The sequence below is a fragment of the Podarcis cretensis genome, assembly GCF_951804945.1.
Source record: "Podarcis cretensis genome assembly, chromosome: 8".
Lineage (NCBI taxonomy): Eukaryota > Metazoa > Chordata > Lepidosauria > Squamata > Lacertidae > Podarcis > Podarcis cretensis.
In genome coordinates, this window is record NC_137177.1 from 31,435,982 (window position 1) to 31,449,909 (window position 13,928).

The window sequence follows — 13,928 nt, forward strand, 5'->3', positions numbered from 1 at the left end:
CAAAACTACTGTATTCTGTATTAGACGGTTGCGTGTGGCAAACGGCGGTTTGATTCCCTACCCAGCATGCTTTGGAGAAGGCCCGGGAGGCGACGCTGTACTACAGCTCCCAGCATGCTCCTGTAGCCGCTTTTCAAAATGCCATAGAGCCGTGTTCGGTTACCAATGTGAAGCGGAGCAGTAGAAAAACGGGACGCGTAGAGCGGCTCCACATTTCGTAGACGTAAGAAAAGATGTAGAGTAAACCATGTTATTTTCTCGACGGGTCATTTGCGGGTTAAATGGGAGAATCAGTGTTTTTGTTCCTGGGGGCAGAACAAAGGTCACAGTCATAGACATCAATAGAGAAAGACAAGATTTTAGCATCCCTGTGATCGGACAGCAGAGTATCCACCTAGAAATAAAAGAAGAAGGAAATAATTTTCTAGGTAGAGCAAAAATGTGATTTTGGAATAGTTGTTGGGTTTTTTTTAGGAATAATTTTTTCTAAAAAAATTAAATCCTAAAATACTACCATTATTGATAACACCACAACATGGTCATGATTTCACCACTCTTAGAAATAACTTCACTGATACAATGTTGCTACTAACCTGTGACTTATGTTGCAGGAAAAATCCGAGGGCTCCCTTGGACAAAACAAAGACACCAACCAGGATAACTTGGAGCAAAACAGCAGCCTGTAGGCTTGGCCTTTATTGAACTGTTGCAACAGGGTATTCCCCTCACTTGCAGGAGAGAGGAAAGACCCAGAAGAATAGTGTGCAAGGTCTTATAAAAACTTTTGAAATTCCCCTCCTCTAGGTCTAGCCCACCCCCAGAAACATCATGCATACATTACAGAAAGGAGGGGTTGAGGGAGGCATACATTACAGAAAGGAGGGGCTGAGGGAGGAGTTGGTGGTAACCTGAGTGTCTTGTCACCTGGCTGGTTCCTCCTTTCCCCCCTCCCCATGAGTCACTTCAGGAGACAAAGGGGAGTTTGCAGTTTCCTGCCCCCTGAGGGAAGATCTGATCAGTGTCCTTTGTTTCAGTCCATGCTGAATCCACTCCCATATGCAAGTTCTTTGTGATCTTGATTGTCTTCTGTCTGGGATCATCAGGGTTGGCATGGGCAGGGCTCCTGTGTATGTGCTGAGACAGTGAAGGGATTATGGCTGACCAGGACTAAGTCACCCCGCTTTATTAGTTCTTGTCATATGGAGTAAAATAAAAATGGAACAGTGCAAATCCAATGTATGGTTGATTTTCTATGAATTTATAACAGAAATGTGGCGTTATGAATTTATAACAGAAATGTGGCGTATGTAGTGTGCGAGTGTGAAGTTTATACAAACAGAATGATTGGGGTGGGGGGGTTCCTGCTACACTTAAATATTAAATAAATATGAGTGGGTGGGGACTTAAAGCATTGAGAAGGAAGTGTCCTGCTTATGTTGATTCCCATGCCAAATAAAATACTTAATGCATTCAAGACCAACAACAACCATGAAACAAGGACAGTTTGCTGCCCTTTTCATAACACCCAACACCAGGTGATGACCTCATTCTGTCTAATGTGGAGATGGGAAACCTGTGGCCCTCCAGATATGGCTGGATCACAACTCCCATTACCCCTTGTCTTGTTTGTTTAGTTGTGTTTGACTCCTTGTGACCCCATGGACCAGAGCACGCCAGGCACTCCTGTCTTCCACTGCCTCCCGCAGTTTGGTCAAACTCATGATGGTAGCTTCGAGAACAGTATCCAACCATCTCGTCCTCTGTCGTCCCCTTCTCCTTGTGCCCTCCCATCTTTCCCAACATCAGGGTCTTTTCCGGGGAGTCTTCTCTTCTGATGAGGTGGCCAAAGTATTGGAGCCTCAGCTTCAGGATCTGTCCTTCCAGTGAGCACTCAGGGCTGATTTCCTTGAGAATGGATAGGTTTGATCTTCTTGCAGTCCATGGGACTCTCAAGAGTCTCCTCCAGCACCATAATTCAAAAGCACCAATTCTTTGGCAATCAGCCTTCTTGATGGTCCAGCTCTCACTTCCATACATCACTACTGGGAAAACCATAGCTTTAACTATGCGGACCTTTGTTGGCAAGTTGATGTCTCTGCTTTTTAAGATGCTGTCTAGGTTTGTCATCGCTTTTCTCCCAAGAAGCAGGGGTCTTTTAATTTCGTGACTGCTGTCACCATCTGCAGTGATCATGGAGCCCAAGAAAGTAAAATCTCTCACTGCCTCCATTTCTTCCCCTTCTATTTGCCAGGAGGTGATGGGACCAGTGGCCATGATCTTCGTTTTTTTGATGTTGAGCTTCAGACCTTATTTTGCGCTCTCTTCTTTCACTCTCATTAAAAGGTTCTTTAAATCCTCCTCACTTTCTGCCATTAAGGTTGTGTCATCTGCATATCTGAGGTTGTTGATATTTCTTCCGGCAATCTTAATTCGGGCTTGGGATTCATCAAGTCCAGCATTTCACATGATGAATTCTGCATGATAAAGACACTTAGTGGTTTTTAATGGTAGGAGATGTTGCTGCGTTGTATTATTATACTATATTATATCGTATTGTGTTATTTATGTACATCGTTTACTTTCTGAGAGTTAAGAATAGGACTGGGATAAATTGTGTTTGCTGTGCCCGTATTTTACACAGGTTGTATATGATGTTTGTTTGTTTGTTGGTGTGTTATGCCTAATAAAGGATTTTGAATTGAATTGAATTGAATTCTGCATATAAGTTAAATAAGCAGGGAGACAATATACAGCCTTGTCATACTCCTTTCCCCATTTTTGAACCAAGCAGTTTTTCCATATCCAGTTCTAACTGTAGCTTCTTGTCCCACATAGAGATTTCTCAGGAGACAGATGAGGTGATCAGGCACTTCCATTTCTTTAAGAACTTGCCATAGTTTGCTGTGGTCGACACATTCAAATGCTTTTGCATAGTCAATGAAGCAGAAGTAGATGTTTTTCTGGAACTCTCTAGCTTTCTCCATAATCCAGCGCATGTTTTCAATTTGGTCTCTGGTTCCTCTGCCCCTTCGGAATCCAGCTTGCACTTCTGGGAGTTCTCGGTCCACATACTGCTTAAGCCTGCCTTGTAGAATTTTAAGCATAACCTTGCTAATGTGTGAAATGAGTGCAATTGTGCAGTAGTTGGAGTAGTTGGCACTGCCCTTCTTTGGGATTGAGGTTGTAGTGAAGTTGGGAAATCTTGGTGTGTCGGGTGCTGGTTCACGTGGGAGTGAGGCATCGTGGGAAAGATAAAACTGTGGCTTTCTGGGGAATGGGTGTTTGGTCTCTTTAAATGTAAAGCTCCCTGTCTCTAGAGGTGTGAGTCAATTACATCTTGACTCTAGGCAGGATGAGATGTTATCTGATTTGTACACCCTGGTACTTTGCCTGGGGGTGTTTGACCAGTGAAAGGACTCTTGACTACTCTCTGTGTTTTGAACTATTGTTGCTGTGTGAGTATGGTTTTACTTAATTATATTTTACAATGTTTTTATTGTTTTGTCTGTAACCTTCTAAGAAATGTGCAACTTTTTGAGTGGCTTTTTCAATAAACTTGGAAAGGACTTTTTGTCTTTGTGCCTTTGCTCGGGGAAGCTAAACTGGTGCTTACCTTTTGGACACCTACCTGTTTAATTTCTGTCTGCGTCACAGTAAAGTTACTCAGGGCTGGGCAAACCCGGTAAATATCGAAGGGGGGGTCTTCTTCTTGAACCCCATTTGAGGGTGGTCCAGGAGAGGAGGTGGTGGCAGCTCTACTGTCTGGCTTGTGATTTGAACATATAGTGATCTTTCCCCCTTCCTGGCCAAGCCCTACCAGTGTCTAGGAGGAAAGGGGGGGGAGTGGATAGCCCTGCTTACTACAGGGATGTAAACTAATCTTCTCCAATCCTCTGGCCACTGCTGAGTTTTCCAAACTTGCTGGCATATTGAGTGTAGCACCTTAACAGCATCATCTTTGAAAAATTTTAATAATTCAGCTGGAATATCATCACTTCCACTGGCCTTGTTATTAGCAGTGCTTTCTAAGACCCATTTGACTTCACTCTTCAGGATGTCTGGCTCAAGGTCAGCAACCACACTACCTGGGGTGTACAAGTCATCCATATCTTTCTGGTATAATTCCTCTGTGTATTCTTGCCACCTCTTCTTGGTGTCTTCTGCTTCTGTTAGGTCCTTACTCCAGTGGAAACAAGAAATGTGGATTCTATTGCCCTTGCTTACTTTTCCTATCTGTATGATGAGTAGATCATATGGCTTCAATTCCCAACATGGCTCACAAAGTTAAGTCTCAGTCTGATCTAACTTCAGTCCAGAGGTGGGAGCTGTTTTCTGCAAAATCTGCCTTGAAGGGAACATAGTCCTAAAGAAAGCAGGCCTATATTAAACATACTAAGGACATTGTAACAACATTTTTTATTATAGGATTTTCTTTTTTCTGGGTAATCTTGGACCACTAAAAGCCATAATGCATTTCTTTTCTAAATGTCATATTTGTTTATTCCCCCCCCCCCTTTAAATTTAATTCTTTTAAAAATAGTTAAGAAAAATATTGTGGGGTTTTTAAGGGCCAAGAAAAAGCAGAATAATGTTTGTAGAGTATGATATGATATGTGGTGTGACATCGGTGCAGCTCTGCCAACTATTAATGGGAGTTGAGGAGGAGGAGAGGCAAATCACATTGACCGTTGTTTGTTTAATTTAACCCTAAGTGAAACTGATATCATGGAAACATACTATTTCACAGTACATAATTTACTTTATGAATTTTGCTGCCTCTGAATGTCATGGTGGGCTTAGGTGGTTTTAAAAGTGGATTAGATGAATAGATAGAGAATAGATCTACCAATGGTTACTAGTCAAAACGGTTCTGTCAAATACCAGTTGCTGGGGAGCAGGAGTAAGCTATTGCCTTCATGCTCTGCTTCTGGGCTTCCCTGGGGCATATGATTGGCTACTGTAAGAAATAGGATGTTATGGTCATGCTTTGCATGCAAATGATCCCAGGTTCAATCCTTGACATCTCCTGTTGGAAACTTTGGAAACTATTGCCAGTCAGTAGAAATAGTACTGAGCTAGATGCAGGGCCAGTCATACCATTAGACAAACTGAGTTAGCCGCCTCAGACAGCTTCTTTTGGGCGTCATAATAGGGGCAGCAAATTGTCAGTTGTTTAATTTCTTATTATTGTAGTTGTACTCCCAAGGAGGGTGATAGGCACTTGTGGGGAGCTCTGCCTCAGGTGCCAAAATTACTTGACTGGCCTCAGATGTTATGCACCATGAGCTGGAGGGGGAGGTGTGGAGAACCATTTGCCACTCTGCCTCAGGCAGCAAAATGTCTTGGGTCTGTCCTGACTAGAGGAATTTGTGGGCCAAATTAGTGTAAGGCAGCTTCCTGTACTCCTGCCTATTAAACCGGAGCAGTGTCTCCTTTCCTGTGAAAGGTGTATCTGTGCCAGTGGGGCTTATTTGGGAGGAGCAAATGATTTTGCAGTGACAGAGAAAAGAACAGAATTCCTTAAACCCAAGAGATACTGTTAAGTTGTGGGCGAACATATCAGACGACACAGCGATTCTTCAAACAGCTCTTCTTTATTCTGAGGCCAGAACTGAACTGAGCTGAAGGGCTCAGTCAGCCTGCTTATACAGTGGTGCCTCGCAAGACGAAAAGAATCCGTTCCCCGATTCTCTTCATCTAGCGGTTTTTTCGTCTTGCGAAGCAAGCTCATTGATGGCTTAGTGGATTAGCGCTATTAGCGGCTTTTAGTGGCTTAGCGGATCAGCTGATAAGCGGCTTAGCGGCTTAGAAAAAGGGGGGGGAGGAAAAAAAACCCGCAGGAACTCGCAAGACATTTTCGTCTTGCAAAGCAATCCCATAGGGAAATTCGTTTTGCGAAGCGCCTCCAAAACGGAAAACCCTTTCGTCTAGCGGGTTTTCCATCTTGCGAGGCGTTCGTCTTGCGGGGCACCACTGTATAGAGCTCCAGTACCTTGTTACTGCAACAACTTTCTAAAACTATCCAATCACTGAACGTCACTTTCGATCCTTCATTTGCATACAAACTATCCAATCACTGAACGTCACTTTCGATCCTTCATTTGCATAACTATCTACAGTATCCCCCTGCTGGCCCAGGGTGAGAACTTCAGTACATAACAGATACCTCTTTTTTACACTCCCATACTTTCCCAAGTCGTTGATATTCCTGGGCAATATTCAGCTGTGTGCTTTTCTTAAGAAAAACTTATTTCTTAATATGTAGTGCTGAGTCAAAAAAATAAATCCCATGATTTTCCCTATCCCGAACCATTCTCCATCACAGTGGACGTTAGACTAAGTCCAGTCTTTATTGAGCATTTTTTCTGATTTGTTAAGTTATACAACGTTCATTCGAAATTCATTCTGATTTGATTGCGTGATGGTTAATCATCCCAGTTAATTATTCATCTCACACTTTCAGTTCTTCCTCATCACTTTTCTAATTGCAACTTTCCTTTAAAAAGGGGCAGGGCGGGATTTATTGCACTAGAGCACTGTAATCCACTTTAATTGCACTAACCCGAATCCTTCCTGCAAAAGATGGACAATCTGAAGGCAACCCTAGAGAGGGGCCTGCTTTGCATAATCACGAGCAAATTTATGACACCTCCTTGCTGCTTTCAAGGAAAGCTATCAAAAGCATTTGATGGGTGACATTTGCCATAGTCTTCTGTGACAGCTGTTTGGCATGACAAGGGCACAACTGTCTCCTATAGATAGGAAAGGCAGAGCTGCCTCTATTAATAAAGTGTGGTGGTGTGAGGTTGCAAATTCATCCCATGGCTTTGATAACCTCAGAGCAAGGCCTCGCACCCAAGGACGCATGTTTCAGAGCAGAGACAGGAGATGGGTGCCAGAGGGGCAGAAGGCTGTGTGTTTACTTCATACCACAGCCGTCCAAAATCTGCATCCAAAACAAGTTTAATTTGGTGAGCCGGTGTGGTGTAGTGGTTAGTGAGTTGGACTAGGGCCTAGGGAGACAAGGGTTCAAATCCCAACTCAGCTATCTAAATGATTCAATCACACTCATCTCCAAATGTGGCTAGGAGAGAACAATGACTGCAGTCCTGGAGAGGTGCTGCCACCAGATTGGTAGATCTGCGGAGCTAGATGGATCAATACAGAGCTGCCCTTCTTCTAAGGCAGCCACATGGCAAGAGGGAGACTGGTTTGGCTCCTTCCCTCTCCTGGTGTTAGCTCAGTTGCTCTTATGCCTGTTTTCCCGCTTTGCTTTGCTTTGCTTTCCTTTTTCCTTTTGTATCATGCCTACTAGATTGTGAGCCTGCAGACAGGAACCATCTTATCTTTTAAAATTGTAGATGATGAGGATAGTGATTAGAGGAGTTGTTCATAAGATCGTTCAAGTCGAAAGTTGGGTAATTACCCAACTATCCTACTGCCTTTCTGGGTGACAGAAAAGCTGAACAGAAAAACTATCTTGCCAGTCTGCTGGATGAGGGGTCCACCCCAAACGGCACTTCATAGCTGCGCTTTAAGCTGCAATTGGTGCTTATACTGAACGGATACTCTTGACTCCCAAATGTTTAACTTGAGGGATTTCTGTTTATCACTGGACTTAACCCATGTTACTTTAGGGCTTTGCAAATCAACAATGGCTCACCTTTTTCTCTTGTGCAGCCAAGGAATGTTCCCTGGTCTTTGAAGAGTGGCAGAAGGCCCCAATACCACCATTAATATAGCCAAGGGGCCTTGCTGTTGCATGGGGGGTAATGTTTCTCTGTAATTTATGGGGCTTTCAAAATAGGTGGGGTTCTTTTTGTGCTTGACGAAAACAACATAAGGAAGAAGGAATGCCAAATCAATGCATACCCTCTCCTTCCCCTCCAAAATAAATGTGTGGGATTGAAAACATAATGAGAATTTCCAGAGATGGGGGTGATGGGTGAGTTCCTCCTCTCTGTCAGTTTCCTCTGGGGAAGGGAGAGCTGAAGGGGATAATGGCATAAATGGGGGTGAACACTATAGAGAAAACACAGATGCAACTTGGTTTTTGCTGATGCTGCAAATAGCATTTAAATATATCTATGTATATCAGATTAGTTTGGTTGGGAATGGATTTTGGATTGGTTTTGTTAGTGTAGTTTAGTTACATTATCCACACATCACAGCAGCAAGCAAGACTTTGAGCCACTCTGGTCTCGTTTCTGTGGTATTTTTAATCGTCAGTCCAATACAGAGAACTGTCAAACAGGTAAAGAAGTACAGTGGTACCTTGGTTTAAGAACAGCTTAGTTTATGAACAACTTGGATTAAGAACACTGCAAACCCGGAAGTAGGTGTTTTGGTTTGTGAACTTTGCCTTGGAATAAGAACATGTTTTGCTTCCTGTTGAGCGTGTTCCATTTGTAAATTGAGTCCCCCACTGCTATGAAAAAGTATGTATTGGTTTAAGAACGCATTGGTTTAAGAATGGACTTCCGGAACGGATTAAGTTCATAAACAAAAATACCACTGTACTTTCTTTCCTACGTTTGCCCTTTGCTGCTATGCTCAGAAGCTGTGAGGTTTAGGAGTTTAAAATATAAACTGCTATTCTCACAAAACTACAAAATGATACATTTTTAAATGACCATCACCACAGGTGATGGGTGAACTGTCCTTTGCTCAAGCAAAGATGGTCTTGGTTTTGTTCTCTCCCAGCTTGTAATGATAGTGCACGAGTGCTGATGGTGGTCCACACAAACCTTGTTGCGTTGTTCCCTGTGAATTATTGATCTGAGCACCAACGATGAAAGAAAAATTCAACTGCCTCCCCCCTCAAAACATACAGTGGTACCTCAGGTTAAGTACTTAATTCGTTCCGGAGGTACGTACTTAACCTGAAACTGTTCTTAACCTGAAGCACCACTTTAGCTAATGGAGCCTCCTGCTGCTGCCGCCGCGCCGCCGGAGCACAATTTCTGTTCTCATCCTGAAGCAAAGTTCTTAACCTGAAGCACTATTTCTGGGTTAGCGGAGTCTGTAACTTGAAGCGTATGTAACCTGAGGTACCACTGTATATGGGAGCAGGAGAGGCTTTTAGATGTGGATGAGTGGCAGCAACTGAGAGAAGTAATAAAGAGAATTGACTTATTGTAAACATTACAAAATGTGTCCCTTTCAGTTTCTTTTCGTGGCCCTATTGACTCTCCTCTGGACATACCTATCGCCAGCCCTGCTTCACACTGTCTTTTATTGCTTTTACATGGCTGGAAGGTGTCCTTGAGCTCTGATAAAGACTTGCTTGGTGGATGGAGGGCAGAGAGGGGTGTGTGTAAAAAGTAGCCTAGTGTACAAAGGTAACTTTTACATCCATTGCTGGGAATCAGAAGTGGGGGGCCTGTTTGGCCACTATGAGAACAAGATGCTGAACTAGATGGGCCACTGGCAGCAGGGCTCTCCTTACATTTTTCTTGAAAAAAGAAAAATGAATAAGCTGATGAGCATACCATGCACAAATGATAATGCAGTGCTAATTCATATACATATGGCAGGCAGCCCACCTTGAAGTGTCGAGGAGGGATAAGAGTGATGGCTGAGTCAGTAACTGGTTTCCACACCTGCCATTTCTGCACTGCAGCTGGGCTCACCCCACAGCTGAATGGCGTGCCCTGATCCATCTCTTTTTTGCTCCAGCTGCCTCCATTCCTTTTCTTGTTCTCCCCCATGCAGCCATTTGGAACTTTAGCTGGAAACTATCAGCCTGACGGATGGCTCTTGGGGCTTTTGTTTTCCTTTTTACGCAGGTGGAGGCCTTTCTCACCTACAGAAAATGCTGACAGTAAAACTGCAGTTTCCATTGTGGGTGAGGAACAGGCCAAAGCACGTTGACTCTGGTTCCTTTTGGCCAAGCTCAGGCTCCAAGGGTCTCGTCAAGTTATGGATATGCCAGAAGTCCTGGCTTCTCATCTAAACAGCTGTGGGGGGCAAGGGGGGAGGCAGCTAGATCCCCCCAGCAGACTTCTGGAGTTTTCCATGCGCTACGTGTTGGCCATCCATTACTTCATAGCCATTCCTGCTGTCTGGCACAGAGAAAAAGCAGATGGCAAGAAACTGTGGCACTGTCAGATCCGATCAGACCCAGCTGGTGTTTTTAGCCAGAGTTGGGCGGGGGGTGGATGTGATCTGGATTACATCCCAATCTGCAATGACCATATCTGCGTTGCGTGCAGAAGGTCTCAAGTTCAAACCCTGACATCTCTAGGTAGGGCTGTGAAGGGGGCAGTGCCTGAAACCCAAGAGAACAACTGCCAATAGACAATGTAGACAATGCCTGTCTCTTTTTCTGCATCCATTTTGTGTTATGCCACCCCATGGCAGCCATTTTGGGACTGGTGCCATGGCACTTTCTCAAAATTCCAAATGTGCCCACTGGCCTAGGAAAGCTGGTGACCCCTGCTGAACAGTCTAACATACTATTTCCATATCTTCCATATCAGCCAGCTCTGAGCCTTGAACCTGTCTGGATCACTGCTAGATGCAAGGGTCATGACAACAATAGCCTCCCATTGGCTTCATTGGGGGCAGGGTGAGGAGGTTAGTCCATGGGCCAGGGGCAGATCCCCCCTGGACCACATCAAGCCCATGGGCTGGAAGTTCCCCATCCTGGCTCTTACCATTATACTCACTCGGACTCCAATGTTTGGCTGGCAGCAGCTTCCTCCAGCTCCACACCCATGTAGAAGTGAAGCCAGAACAACAATTGCTTGAGATTGTGATCGCAGCGACTGTTGTAAAAACCAAGCAGTCATTCCAGAGATGTATCCAAATTCAATCCTGTATTTCAGCCAAAATCTATTCATCATAACCAGGGTCACTTTCCAAACTGAGAGTGGAAGCCTGAATGTATAGAAATTATATGTTTAATGTACATGACATAATCCCCCAAGTTGGCAATCAGTTTCAGTTTCCAGAAAAGACTTGGATATTATCCTGCTTGAGCATGAAAGATTATCCTCAAGTCAGTGTTCTTCTGGACCGTGGATTGGCATCTGTGGTGTGCTGGAGTTTGTTAGAGATGATAGTACAACGTCTTCCAGCAGGAGAGTCTGACCTGGTGAGAAAAAAGACTTTGTTTACCCCTTGGAGGCAGAGAGATTGGGGGGGGGGGGGCTCCAAAAGTCCTTTTAATCATGCATTCATCATGATTTACATTCATGTTGGTATTGGAGCAGCTACACATGATTCCAGGTGACGCAGGTGGCGCTGTGGGTTAAAGCCTCAGCGCCTAGGACTTGCCGATCGAAAGGTCGGCGGTTCGAATCCCTGCGGCGGGGTGCGCTCCCGCTGCTCGGTCCCAGCGCCTGCCAACCTAGCAGTTCGAAAGCACCTCCGGGTGCAAGTAGATAAATAGGGACCGCTTACCAGCGGGAAGGTAAACGGCGTTTCCGTGTGTGGCTCTGGCTCGCCAGAGCAGCGATGTCACGCTGGCCACGTGACCCGGAAGTGTCTCCGGACAGCGCTGGCCCCTGGCCTCTTAAGTGAGATGGGCGCACAACCCCAGAGTCTGTCAAGACTGGCCCGTACGGGCAGGGGTACCTTTACCTTTACCTTTACACATGATTCCACTTTCAGGACACTTTGGTGGAATATACACGTATAAAAACCATTCTGAAAATGCTTTTTTAAAGAGCGTTTTAAAAAATACATTGAATTTTCCATAAGGCTCACCATCACCATCTAGTGTCACATTGTGTCAAATGTTTTATTTGCAGCTGTATAGCTGAGTCCTTTGTGCCTGCAAAAGTGTGGTGGACATACAGTACTGCTTTGTTTCCAATCAATGCATCACCTGCAAATTCCTGCTGAAATCCTGTACCTTTTTACACAATAAATATTCTGGTGTATTTCTGAACCTGATTTTGTTGTGCTACAGGGTAATTCTTGGGGCTGGAGACGGCTTCTAGACCAAGCATCTGTTCTGTGGCAGATTCTTCTCCAAATGTTCACAGGCTATACATTCAGCCCAGATAAGCAGCCTTGCAATTTAACATGCTCTAGAGCTGCACAGAAATATTACTCCCGATGACCTCTAAATCAGAGTGATTATGCTAGCCAAAATATTTGTGTTTCAGAGATATTAATGAGCATAGCCACACACAAACATCTCGCAAAATTTAAAATATGCAAGGGGCAGTGATCCGGATGAACTATTTTGCAAGATATTTCTCAGGAGGAGGAGGGGCAGAATGGGCTGTTTAAAACAAGGACTCTTGACCACTTAAAGGAGTACTAGCTTATTAACTGTATACCCTTGAATTGACCATTTAATAATCTCCATTTTACATAAATTTCATACTCCCAAAGGCTCAGCAAAAATACATTTTTTTTAATATATTGAAGGAAATGTGCGAACGTACAACATTTTCAAACTGCAACTAGAAAGGGGAAAAGGCAAGGAGGGGACATTACAGAGGTATATAAAATTATGCATAGTATGAAGAAAGTAGATACAGAAATGTATTTCTCTCTCATAATACTAGAACTCCAAGATAACTAATAAGGCTAAACGTTGGAAGATTCAGGACAGATAACAGCATCTTCAGGACTTCTCAGAGCATGTAGTTAAACTATGGAATTTGCTCCCACAATACGTAGTCATAGCCACCACCTTGAATGACTTTGAAAGATTAGAAAAATTCACAGAGGAAAAATATATCAATGGCTGCTGGCCATGATTGCTATGTTGTGCCTCCACTGTTGGCGGCAGTATTCCTCAGACTGCCTGTTGCTGGAAATCACAAGAAGGGACAGTGCTTTTGTACTTGTGTCAAGCTTATGGGTTTCCCAAAGGCATCTGGTTGTCAACTGTGTGAACAGGGAGGCTGGACTAGATGGGTCTCTGAGGTTCTTTATATTAAACAGAAGAAAATGCCATTTTAAAGTCTGTTTTCAAAGATGAACTTCAGTTTCATTTAATATCCCAAACTTTTGGGGGCCTACAACATTTCCCAGACTTTGGCCCAAGATGAAGTGACATAAAGACAGAATGTCCAAAGTGGGGGGGGGGGGAGAGAGAGAGAGAGACAGAAAGAGGCAAATTGAATATGTACAGCACTTTGTAAGAAACAAATTCACCTGGGCAGAGATCCAAGTCAGAAAATATTGTTGCACGCCACCCCAGTCTCTGAGTGGTGCAAGATTCCAGGGGTTCCAAGCACTTACCCAAGGTTCAGTTTCTGTGAATGAGGGATACCAGAGACTGTGGTGTCTTTATGCTATATGGTTTATTTACGCATACAGTGGACACTCGGGTTGTGAACGTGATCCGTGCGGGTTGCACGTTCGCAACCTGCAGCATTCACAACCTGCAGCGGTGCGTGTGCGCATGCGCGGGTTGCAATTCGGTGCTTCTGCACATGCACATAGTGTGATTTAGCACTTCTGTGCATGCGTGACCACCGAAACCCAGAAGTAACCCATTCCGGTACTTCCAGGTTTCGGCGGTCCGTAACCTGAAAAAATGCAACCTGAACCCGAGGTATGACTGTATATACAACCTGAGGCTACGCTGGAGGGGCTCACAGCATTATCACCCTAAGAGGGTCTTGCTTCTCTCATAGCCACAGCTTTGGATTCAAACAGAAATCAGACATATCTCTCCCTCTCAGGCTTCTGCCTGCAGCCTGCTTCTAACTTCTAGTCCTCTCACACCCCTCAACTCTGGCTTTTGTCCTTCTAACTACTAGCCAGCTGAGGGAGGGGAGCCCACCCATTTTCCCTCTGGCACAGAGCTACTTCCTTTATTACCTTAATGACCTGCACCCAAGCTGAGGCTCCAATACTTTGGCCACCTCATGAGAGGAGAAGACTCCCTGGAAAAGACCCTGAAGTTGGGAAAGATTGAGGGCAAAAGGAGAAGGGGACGACAGAGGGCGAGATGGTTG

The 13,928-nt window shown here is 44.4% G+C and overlaps 1 protein-coding gene across 1 annotated transcript in view; it reads left to right on the plus strand.

Moving 5' to 3' along the window:
• Nucleotides 1–100: 100 nt before the first annotated feature.
• The window catches only part of LOC307222459 (angiopoietin-2-like), a 31,987-nt gene continuing 18,159 nt past the window's right edge, over nucleotides 101–13,928 (plus strand). The window contains exon 1 of the mRNA XM_079987754.1: nucleotides 101–223. The gene's annotated coding sequence lies outside the window, so the exon portion shown is untranslated. The remainder of the gene's footprint in view (nucleotides 224–13,928) is intronic.